The sequence below is a fragment of the Siphateles boraxobius genome, unplaced genomic scaffold (genome assembly GCF_051911475.1).
Source record: "Siphateles boraxobius isolate OS27281-9 unplaced genomic scaffold, OSU_SipBor_1 36, whole genome shotgun sequence".
In the NCBI taxonomy this organism is placed as follows: Eukaryota; Metazoa; Chordata; class Actinopteri; order Cypriniformes; family Leuciscidae; genus Siphateles; species Siphateles boraxobius.
Genome location: NW_027508986.1, coordinates 1,072,501 through 1,085,000, shown reverse-complemented (window position 1 = coordinate 1,085,000; position 12,500 = coordinate 1,072,501). Strand labels below are relative to the sequence as shown.

Genomic DNA, 12,500 nt, shown 5'->3' with positions numbered 1-12,500 from the left:
ACCTGTGTCTCTGACCCCGCCCCCATCTCTGTCTCTGACCCCGCCCCCATCCTCCTCACCTGTGTCTCTTACCCCGCCCCCACCTGTGTCTCTGACCCCACCCCCATCATCACCTGTGTCTCTGACCCCGCCCCCATCTGTGTCTCTGACCCCGCCCCCATCCTCCTCACCTGTGTCTCTGACCCCGCCCCCATCTCTGTCTCTGACCCCGCCCCCATCCTCCTCACCTGTGTCTCTTACCCCGCCCCCACCTGTGTCTCTGACCCCACCCCCATCATCACCTGTGTCTCTGACCCCGCCCCCATCTGTATCTCTGCCCCTGCCCCCATCCTCCTCACCTGTGTCTCTGACCCCACCCCCATCTCTGTCTCTGACCCCGCCCCCATCCTCCTCACCTGTGTCTCTTACCCCGCCCCCACCTGTGTCTCTGACCCCACCCCCATCATCACCTGTGTCTCTGCCCCCGCCCCCATCTGTGTCTCTGACCCCGCCCCCATCCTCCTCACCTGTGTCTCTGACCCCGCCCCCATCTGTGTCTCTGACCCCGCCCCCATCCTCCTCACCTGTGCCTCTGACCCTGACCACACCCCTCTCTCTGTATCTGACTCCGCCCCTCTCCCTGACTCCGCCCCTCTCTCTCTCTGTGCCCCGCCCCTCAGCCAGAGTCCCACAGCGACGCTGCAGTCGAACACACACACTCAGAGCTCCAGCTCCAGCTCGGGGGACGGCAGCCTGTTCCGGCGCAGCCAAGCGGCTCAACCCGACGAGACCGGGCGCGTGCCGCCGTACGTGGACTTCAGCCAGTTCTACCGGCTCTGGGGGATGGACCACAGCGACGGCCCGTCGGGAGAGATGGGCCCGCAGTGACGGGACACACACGAGCCCAGCGAGTGCGGGATCTGAACTCTGGGTCTGTGGCTAAAGGGATAGTTCAGTTTAAAATGAAAATTAGCCCATGATTTACTCTCCCTCAACTCATCCTAGGTGTGTATGACATTCTTCTTTCACACGACTACAATCTTATTAGAGTTATCAGAGTTATATGAACAAATGTCCTGGCTCTTCCAAGCTTTATAATGGCAGTGAATGGCTGTTTCTGTTTTGAAGTCCATAAAAGTGCATCTATCCATTAAAAAAACCATATAAGCTTTTATGATGGACAGATGCACTTTTATGGACTCTATGGATTGTATTCGTGTGAAAGAAGAATGTCATACACACCTAGGATGAGTTGAGGGAGAGTAAATCATGAGCTAATTTTCATTTTAAACTGAACGATCCCTTTAAAGGATGATTGTGGACCGTATGCATTAATAGAAGAGCTCGAGGGAAAAGTGTCACAGGAGACGTAGATTGTGTTCGTTCACAATGACGTGTGTGTTATTATCACAGTGCTGTCCTTGAGTTTATAACCGTTCATTTCTCTGAGTTTCTTTCTGCTTCTGTGAAGTTTTGATGTCTGTTTTCGGTAAGATAAGCAAGTGCAGTTAAACCTGCGCATGTGTGTGTGTGTGTGTTTCCTATAATAAACATTAGAGGCTCTTATTTCCGGCTCGATTTTTTTTTAGAGATGCACTGGAATTACATTTTGGCCGATACCGATGACGATAATTCTTAATCAATATATTCGCCGATAAATCTAAATCCAAATTTGTATATCATTTTTGAGAGCCTGATTGCAAATACAAATCTCACCATTAAAACCATGTCTCAAGCACACAATTATAGTGCTCTATAATTAATTCTATGTTAATTTTATGCAGCTTCTATGTCAGACTTGCGCTGCACATGTTGCACTTAACCGTATTTTCCTTTTTGATGTGATTCGCATCATATTTCAACAATTCAAAACCATCATGACGAACAGTTCGCATCTGAAGTGTCTTATAATACATTATTTATCAGCTTTGATATATCGGCCACATTTTCTTATTGTATAATCCGCCGATAACGATAACATTAAAAGTGAACACATATGGGCCGATACAGACACCCTGAAGTTGCTCTCGAATCTCGTCCCTGACGCCGTGCTGCTATAATGCAGTATTAGCTGTGACTTCACTGACGATTAATTAGCAATCTAGTGATTATTTCAGTCATTTAAGGAAGAACTAATGTATAAGTTTTTATGCGGTTGTCATGTGCAAAAAAAAAAAACATCTAAAGATGCTTTTGAATGTCTGATCTACATGAATTTCAAGATACATTTGCAGGATTTGTAATGCGCTTCTTAGATTGAGCCACAAGGTGGCGCTATAACAAGGGATTTGCTTAGAATTTCCTGGAAAACGCATGATACAGTAATGATGAATCCTCTAATGGAAAAGCCATCATCCAAACACACATTCATTGGTGTTCATGAACCACTTTACACCATCGAGTCTGCATTTCGTGTGATGTCCTGATCAGATGTCACATGTTATTTTTGCTTTTACAAAGAAGAACTGAAAGGTTGTCAGATCTTTCAAAAGTTTTTCATGACATGATCTTTCAACCTCAGAGAGTCAAATATTTTTCATTTAGATCAGTTCATTTTCTGTTGGTTTGCAACTTTTGCTATATATATATTTGTGTGTGTGTGTGTGTGTGTGTGTGTGTGTGTGTGTGTGTGTGTGTGTGTGTGTGTGTGTGTGTGTGTGTGTGTGTGTGTGTGTATATATGTTTGGCCATTTTTCTTACAATAACTTTGGGCTGAATAGCTGATTTTGAGAAATGCTGCCAACACTCCAATTTATAAAAATATATTTGTAATTATTGAACCAAATGAGTCATAAGAGGTTTCAACATACAGCCAGGAAAGAATGCTTCGAGTGATAGATATTGCATTATCATAGCCACAAAGATACTGAAGGATAAACGAACAAAACCAACCCAAAAAAACGAGAAATAAAAAGCATCAAGCAACTATTTTTTTGTTATTGTTTCCATAGGGACGCATTTTGGAATTTTAATTATTTTGTCATTAATTAACATTAAGCACTTTTGTAACGACTCCATCTCTTCAGAGAATAAATTACGTTTAGATCTGCATTTTGCAAAAAAATTTTATGGGTGTAATATTTACCATACAGAATGAAGAAGTTCACAATATACACTTAAGGATAATTTATAATTAATATTTCTTGGGGCAAATAGAAAACAACCAACATCAGACCAACCCAATATATAATTATTATTATTTTTTATTAAATGCTTGAAGGAAAAAAAAAAAACATTAGCAACAATTATCATCATTGTCATAACATAATACAACAATTCTCCAGAGCCCTTCAGTCCAGATTAAGTTCCATCATATTTTTAAGGAATGTTACATTTCATTTTTAGATAATTAAAACTACTGATTCACTACGATAAATGAATATAACAATTACTACGTTGTTGAATTATCTTAATTTCTTAATATATAGGTGAGAAGGTGACGTAAAACAAACCAAAATCACATTACAGATGTGTTATGTGTCTAAAAACAACTCGTTTTCATATGCGGGGTTCATGTAGGTGAGATAATACTTTGCGCTTTCCGTGCTTCAAAATCAGTCAGTGTTTTATGTGTAGCCTATATAAAAATATGTATCTCTGAAAAGGTTTAAATGGGGTCACTTCCTGTGCGTCACATTTATAAGGAATGTTACATATTTGGTAACAGGAAGAAACTCCTGTAGTAACGGTTGCTAAAAAAAGTGAGGAACTAAATTCACTCATTCACTACAATAAATGTAACAAAAATATAACAATTACTAGGCCTACGTTGTTGAATTATCTTAATTTCAGGATAGCGTTGAGAAGGTGGCGTAAAGAAATACATTACAGGTGTTTTATGTGTCCAAAAACAACTATATTCATATGAGAGGTTCATTTAGGTCTCGTATTGCGCTTTATGTGCTAAAATATCAATCCGTGTTTTGTATGTAAATGGCGCATGATAAAAGTGTAAAATAGACGCTATTGTGATGAAGAATAACGCGCGGAGGATGAAGAGCAGCGCGTGAGAGGATGCTGAAGTGATCCGCTGGTTGTCGCACTCTGTGTGTGTGTGTGTGTGTGTGTGTGTGTGTGTGTGTCGGTGGTCCGGAGGGCGGAGCTGCGGGTCTCTCTCTCGGTACCGACACACACACACACACACACACACACCGAACCCTGCTGGGCGGAAGAGCGTCATCTCAGCAGAAAACACACCGAGAGAGAGGCACTGAAGCTCGGGCGCGCGATCAAGCGGGACTCGCGCCGCGAACGCGTCGACGCATCGAGAGCCCGTTTCTCTCCCTTTCTTCTGTGCCTTGCGATGGATTTACACTCAGACGCCTGAGACGCGTGCGATCCGCCCGCATCGCCGACCGCGCGTCACTGAAGCATCATCCGCGACATCCGACGCTCCGATGCGAACAAAAGCTTCGGCTCGCCCGCCTTCACCTCCACCCTGAGCCTCCATCCGCAATGAACATCTAGAGGAGCGTCAGGCGATGGGTGAGACACACACACACACACACACACACAGGTCGCGAGGATGGAGAGCGGCATCTGTTCGGTCCGAAAGCAAAACCAAAAACATCACGGGCGTCTTATTCAGGTCCAATAACACGCGCTGCTGCTGTTGCTATTAATATTCCTGATGTTGATTTGTGTCTCGGAACGCGAAGATTATGTTGTCAAACCCAAATATCAACTTGCTTTTGCTTATCTAGTGACGTGTGAGTCAAATATATAAGTGAAGCATTGTGTTGGTGAAACCGCAAAGGCCTCCGTCAGTACAATCCGGATTCTGATTCGGTTTGGCTTCAGATCCGTGTGGAAACATCATTTCAGATTCATAAATATGATAAAGAACATTTCTGACTCACCCTAGAAATGAGAAATTATATATATAGTTTTATAAAGAAAATAACGCTTAATTTTAGCACCATTAACATGCTATTAATTGTGGCAAATTTTTCATTTTCAATGTTGATTATCATTAGTTTATCAACATGCATTTAAATGTTGTATACTTTACTAGACTTAGACTATTGACTTTGCAGTTTAAATAAGATTGTTCAAATATTAAAATCAAGCCTTGTGTTTCCATTAAAGTACAGGAGTCCGGGGAAATGCAATAATAAACATAAATCATCTCAATAGTTCTAAACTGGGCGTCATATTTTCTCATTTTATTCTTTTGGTTTTGAGCCGTAGGTGTTGTCGACAGGTTTGATGGGATTCTCCTGCATGTTAGTTCTGGTGAAGGCCAGAGAAACGGCTTGTTTGAACAGACCGGCTTTATTCTCTGTACTGGTTCTGCTTGGTCGTGTTCTAGGTAATGATGTGGATTGAGTTTCAGCTCACAGGTGACTGACCTACAGCACTGGAGTGTGTGTGTGTGTGTGTGTGTGTGTGTGTGTGTGTGTGTGTGTGTGTGTGTGTGTGTGTGTGTGTGTGTGTGAGCCTGCGATGAGCAGATGTTGTCATCATCAGCTCATATGGTGTCTGAGGACAACCTGAGGAAATCAACATTTGGACGATAGTTTGATCACAGGATCGGTGAAGAGTTTAGATGAACAGATAGAGAATGAGAAGGACGTCGAGACGCTCGTGTTTAAAGCACTTCTGATCACAGATGATTGTTCACTGGATGTAATTGATGTTTGAGTTTAACGTTCAGAACTCGTGTTTCCACTGAAGCTTTTTTGTTTGTCTACTTGTTGTCGTAGTACAAGCAGGAAGTGACGGTTGGTATTAGTCCCGCCCCTCCACTGTGATTGGACGGCTGGGTAAAAAATGAAAGTAATGCGTTTTACTCAAAGTTGAACTTTTTTTAACTCGCCGTCCGGAAAAATAACGGCAAGCTGTTTTGATAGTTATGAATGGTTTACTCAAATGCAGGAATTAAACATCACTACTCTAACGGCACGTTTACACGACAACAATGTACCAAAAATTTTATTGTTTTTCTTTCGCATTTTTCGCATACAGACGACGTTGGTCAAAACGATCCCCGTTCACACGGATCCACAAAAACTAATAAAAACGCTGCATTCTGCTGCCAGACCAGTAGGTGGCGATGTAAAGAAACACTACGCACATATAGCCTAGATTAAACACGTAAAATGTATGACGTCACCGTTTTCACGAAATCACGTTTTTGTGGTTTACACAGAGACGATAACAGTGTCGTTTTCCAAACCTTGCACTTTAAAAGATGTTTTTAAAAGTTTAAGTTTTCAGGCCCCCAAAACATTGTTGTCGAGTAAATGAACGACCAAAACGCATAAAAAGTTTTTTGTTTTTAGTTGAAAACGATGTCGTGTAAACAGTGTATCTGCCTGCAGTTGGAATATTTCTGTTTATAGAGTCAGTGGAAATAGACAAAGTAACTCAATGTTATGTATAATGTTATAAAATGCAAGTTATTTAATATAAAAAGTTACTTTCTGACGTCACGAAGAACATAACCAAACGGCTGAGATATGAAAGATTGACCTAAAATTACTTCATACTTGATATTAAGTTACCCTTCATTTAATTCAGATTTGAAAGTAACTTTCACACATATACTAACAATAATAAATTATGAATCAGCTAAATTTAACTCATGGAATTAAGTAAAATCCACTTAACTTCAAGGAACACCGTTTTTTGAAATAGGGGTTATTCACCGTCTCCTCTACATTTAGATCAGTGGGCAAACGCATTTTTGTCTCAGTGCATGCATTGTCTTAGTTTGGCAGCGCCGATGCTAGCTTAGCTTAGCATAATGAATGGAATGCTTTGTTGCCAGTTAGCATGTCGTGAGTAAAAGTGATAAAAAAAATTACTTCTTGTGGCCTGCGTATTCACAACGAGTACAAATAGCAATGCCGATTAAGATTAGGTGATTTCCTAGGCAGAGATTGACTTGGGACTATATTGGGGTGAAGCACAGGCGAAGCACTTATCATCTGCGCGTGTGAGTGTGTTGTTTGTGTGTGTGTGTGTGAGTCTGTCTAAGTGTGTGTGCGAGTGTGTCTGCGTGAGTGTGCGTGTGAGAGTGCGTGTGTGTGTCTGTGTGAGTGAGAGTGATAGTGGTGTGTGTGTGCGATGTGTGTGTTTCTCACACGTATCCAGTGTGCCAGGCGTGTGAGTGTTTTGTGCGTCGGTGTCGTCTTACAGCTCGTCCGGAACACACACACCTACTCCAGCCAAAATGGTGCTGACCTGTTTTTGACCTCTGAATGTGTGTGGAGCCAACGCCTGATGGAACGTCCCACTCGCTTCCCGTCAGCGGGGGGATCACACACACACACACACACACACACACACACACACACACACACACACACACACACACACACACACACACACACACACACTCCAGCTAAAGCTTCCCGTCTCAGAGCCTGATCTTCTCCGTCCAGTATGTGAGAGTTACAGTTATAAAAGATTCATAAACGCACTCTTGTCCAGGAAAATGCGTTTTAAGTGCCAATCACAGCAAATAAGAATGTATTTGAAGTGACGGGCCAATCAGATGTGACTGTGGGCGGAGCTAGTGTGACATGACAGGAATAGAACAAGTGTCCTGCCAGTTATCACACTTAGATTTACATTATTTGAATTACTTTAATCAAACGCTTCTTCCTCCTGGTCAGGTTTAGAGCGACTGATAGTGGATCAGATCTGTATAAATATGAACATGATGAGGTGTTTAAAACCGTCAGACACTCACAAACAAACCGCGGCCGCCCTAGACAGACAGCAGGACTATAATCATCAGAGGGTTTATCTGTGGTTAATAGACGCTTCAATACATGTGTGTGTGTTTCGAGCGTTCTTGATGTGATGATTGTTGTCGTCAGTTCTGTGAATGTTTGAGATGAGAACATGAGATGATTCGCTCTCAGGACCGTTGTGTAGTTGTGTTATAGTGTGCACTAGATGATTAAACAACACTACGTTCATTTGAATGTATTTTCTGTTTTCTAGTCTGAAAATGATGCTTCTGTTCTAGTGTATCAGAAGTGCATTTATCACTAACTGCAGGTTTGATCAGTTTAAGTTCTGGTGACTAAATATGCAAACTTCAGATAATATGTAAATATTTTATGATGTTCAGGTTGTGTCCCGCAGATATCAGGTGTTCACGACACCAAACATGCTCATCCTCACTTCAGCTGTTTCTAGCCATAGGAAAGGTTTTTATGCTTATACAAAGTTAATGTAGTTGCTATTTTACAGAGTCAGTGAAGATGAAATAAAAAAGAAAATATCACTTTAACAGATTATTTTAGTCCATTATTTCCAGTCAATCAATTTTGCCCATTATGCAAAAAGTTTAATTCTGTATTTAATTCTGTGCATTAAAGACACATGAAATGCTGCCTGTTAAATCAACCTCAGTTTTATTTAATATTTAATTTATAGAATGTTATCAAACACAATAAAACATATCAGATGTGATGATGAGTTTTTAAGAAAGTGTGTCTGAAAGAGTTTATTTTCTAAAAAATGGCCATTGTTAGAAACGCACACTAATTTACATCAGGGTGTTTGTTTTACTGCCTCTAATTTAAATAAGCAAATCATTGTATTATAATGAATGAGAATCTAATGAAAGTTACCCATCAGAATAATGAGAATTACAGACAAACACAAAAGGAAAGTGTTCACACACAGTCATGAAAGTTTAAATGTGTCTAACTGTCATAAGAATATCGTCACAATGCAGAAAAATCTTAATGCTCCTAAAATAAGAGTAAAGAGGATCTATTGTGCTTTTTTACATCTGTGTTTAGTGTGTATGTTGCTGTCTGAGAATGAGAAAGCTCCAGTTCTTCTCTATATCAGTGTCAGTGTTTCTGAACTCCTGAAACGCCTCCATTGTATCTCGAGTTTCTTCCGGGAACGAACACGTCACAATATTCCTCATTATAATAATTAATACGCTGAATAAAGGGGCGGGGCCTGGTTGAGTTAGTAGTGTGTTAAACTGGCGGTTATGGTATGAGCAGGGTATTTCCCAAACACACTCAAAGCGCTCGACCAATCACAACACACTAAACAGACTAAACAGAGCGTTAGTGACAGACTGGGAAGAGAGGAGCCGCAACAATGGAGAATATGAGGAAAATAATCAACATTCAAGCAGGAAAACCTGTTCTAGTAGAGCCTGAAACAACATCAGGACATTATCAAGGGCGTAATAGGTCCTCTTTAATTTTATTTATGCAATATATATATATTCAGTTCAGCATTTCTGTAGGACGGGGTGAAGCGCTGGAGCAGCTCGTCTGCGACATTCGGACAGAAGGAGTGTTTTGGTGGATTGGGCAGATATTGAGCGGCTAGAGAATGAGCTCTATTGTACACGCAGACAGACAGGCGCACACACACACACACACACACACATTGTTCAAGACTGAGTTTGGCTCCACCACACTTATGGTGACACATGATGTGTGACGTATGTTTCCATGGTGACATACGTGACGCAGCGGGAGACTGAAGGGTTCAGTGTGCCAGTTTAGTGTTGGACTGACTGAGACATTCACACTCTTCACACACACTCGTCCGGGTCACTGTCTGGAGATCAGACTCACACAAACACACATTCTTCTGTTAGTCACGCATCACTGTGATTGCTCAGATCATCTGTGGTGATGAGGAGAGTCTGCTGGTACTTTAAATGATCAGACGCACCATTTTCAGCTGCTGGAAACCCATCAGCCGCAGTGCAACACTCATTACCACTCAGAACACCATAAACAACCCCATAGCAACACCCTGCCAACCACAGCGCAACACTTAACCATAAACAACCCCATAGCAACACCCTTCCAACCACAGCGCAACACTTAACCATAAACAACACCATAGCAACACCCTACCAACCACAGCGCAACACTTAACCATACACAACCCCATAGCAACACCCTTCCAACCACAGTGCAACACTTAACCATAAACAACACCATAGCAACACCCTACCAACCACAGCGCAACACTTAACCGTAAACAACACCATAGCAACGCCCGGAATACCCTACCAACCACAGTGTGACACTTAACCATAAACAACCCCATAGCAACACCCTTCCAACCACAGCGCAACACTTAACCATAAACAACCCCATAGCAACACCCTTCCAACCACAGCGCAACACTTAACCATAAACAACCCCATAGCAACACCCTTCCAACCACAGCGCAACACTTAACCATAAACAACACCATAGCAACACCCTACCAACCACAGCGCAACACTTAACCAAACAACCCCATAGCAACACCCTTCCAACCACAGCGCAACACTTAACCATAAACAACCCCATAGCAACACCCTTCCAACCACAGCGCAACACTTAACCATAAACAACCCCATAGCAACACCCTGCCAACCACAGCGCAACACTTAACCATAAACAACCCCATAGCAACACCCTGCCAACCACAGCGCAACACTTAACCATAAACAACCCCATAGCAACACCCTGCCAACCACAGCGCAACACTTAACCATAAACAACCCCATAGCAACACCCTTCCAACCACAGCGCAACACTTAACCATAAACAACCCCATAGCAACACCCTTCCAACCACAGCGCAACACTTAACCATAAACAACACCATAGCAACACCCTACCAACCACAGCGCAACACTTAACCATAAACAACACCATAGCAACACCCTACCAACCACAGCGCAACACTTAACCGTAAACAACACCATAGCAACGCCCAGAATACCCAACCAACCACAGTGTGACACTAAATACGTCTTAGAACACTATAGAAACAGCATAACAACACCTTAGTAACTACCAGAACACCCTAACAATCATAGTGCAACAATCATTACCTTTCAGAACATCATAACAACCCCATAGTAACACCATCGAAAGCAAAGCACATCACTTGACCATAAACACAACCATATTAACACGCGGAACAACCTACCCACCACAGTAACACTCAGAACACTATAGAAACAGCATAGCAACACCTTCGAAAGCGCAGCGTAACACTTAACCATAAACAACACCATAGCAACCGCATAGCAATGCCCTAGAAACACCCAGAACACCTTACCGTCCACAGTGCAGCACTTAATACCACTCAGAACACTATAGAAACAGCATAGCAACACCCTAGTAACTACCCAGAACACCCTAACAACCATAGCACAACACTTATTACCACTCAGAACACCATAACAACCCCATAGCAACACCTTTGAAAGCACAGTGCAACACTTAACCATAGACAACACCATAGCAACACCCGGAACACTATAGAAAGAGCATAGCAGCACCCTAGTAACTACCCAGAACTGCCCTAACAACCAAAGTGCAACACTCATTAGTCATTACCACTCAGAACACCATAACAACCCCATAGCAACACCATTGAAAGCACAGTGCAACAGTTAACTATAAACAACACCATAGCAACACCCAGAACACTATAAAAAACAGCATAGCAACACCCTAGTAACTACCAACACCCTAGTAACTACCCAGAACACCCTAACAACCATAGTGTAAAACTCATTAGTCATTACCAGTCAGAACACCATAACAACCCCATAGCAACACCCTTGATTTCCATTACACGAGAGTAGATGTTAAAACTTCATGCTGATTTGTACTCGGCTTTCGCCAAGATGAGCACCAACTAAGACGTAGCTTTACAGTAACCTATGCTTCTCCATCCATTTACGCTTCTTTCCATCTGGTGACGTGAATCTCCTTCTGTCTGGTGTTAATAGTCTATTTGCGTGTCAGCACACACAACGGCTGCAACCACAGTGCGGTCCCCCCATAACAACCCTCTGGATTGAGCGGAGTAGGGAACATCTCTAGGGTCTTCAAGTGGGCACCTTCCGTCCTCAGTGTTTCGTCGACTAGCCCACGACACCTCAAGAGGGCTCGACAGTGACTCTGGCGTCCCAGAGTCACCCCCCTCCGTCCCCCACTCAACTCAGCCCAGCTTACTGACCTCTACTTCCCTCTTGCTGCTGAGACCTAACCACAATCTCACAATCTCTCCGCAACCCAACCATACGCGCCAACCCGTTTGACTAAGGCTGTCGAGCCCCACTGGTGCGTTAATATGCAGTTTCAGTGGCAACGGTTCCGTATGGCATACCACCTACCGCAAAACACGAAATCTGCCCAACATCCCGTCATTCACATAATATACACAGGAACGTAATGACTGTAAATACTATACAACCTATACAAATAAACCAACACCCTTCAAGTTTTCAAGAATTCTACGAAACCTTAGCATGGCGGTCTGTACTCAGCCAGCTAGAATCTTTCCGTCTCAACCACAGCCAGTTGCTGCTCCTTTCTGCTGCTTCAGATAAGTTCTTTACTGTGCGACGCAAGAGGAATATTGTCTTCTGCGTGTAATGTTTTGCTAGAACAGGCGGCAACTTATTGGTCATACTTCGCTTGCCTTCCAATGCTAAAGCCAAACATCGCAATACTTGGTCATGGCGCCAAGTAAACCGACCTTGGCTAAGAGCCACCTTACATCCTGTCA

The 12,500-nt window shown here is 42.8% G+C and overlaps 1 protein-coding gene across 1 annotated transcript in view; it reads left to right on the top strand.

Annotated features, from left to right (window-relative positions):
* The first annotated feature begins 4,076 nt into the window (after positions 1 to 4,076).
* Positions 4,077 to 12,500, top strand: part of mgat3b (beta-1,4-mannosyl-glycoprotein 4-beta-N-acetylglucosaminyltransferase b) — a 32,844-nt gene continuing 24,420 nt past the window's right edge. Inside the window, exon 1 of the mRNA XM_077196827.1 lies at positions 4,077 to 4,464. The gene's annotated coding sequence lies outside the window, so the exon portion shown is untranslated. The remainder of the gene's footprint in view (positions 4,465 to 12,500) is intronic.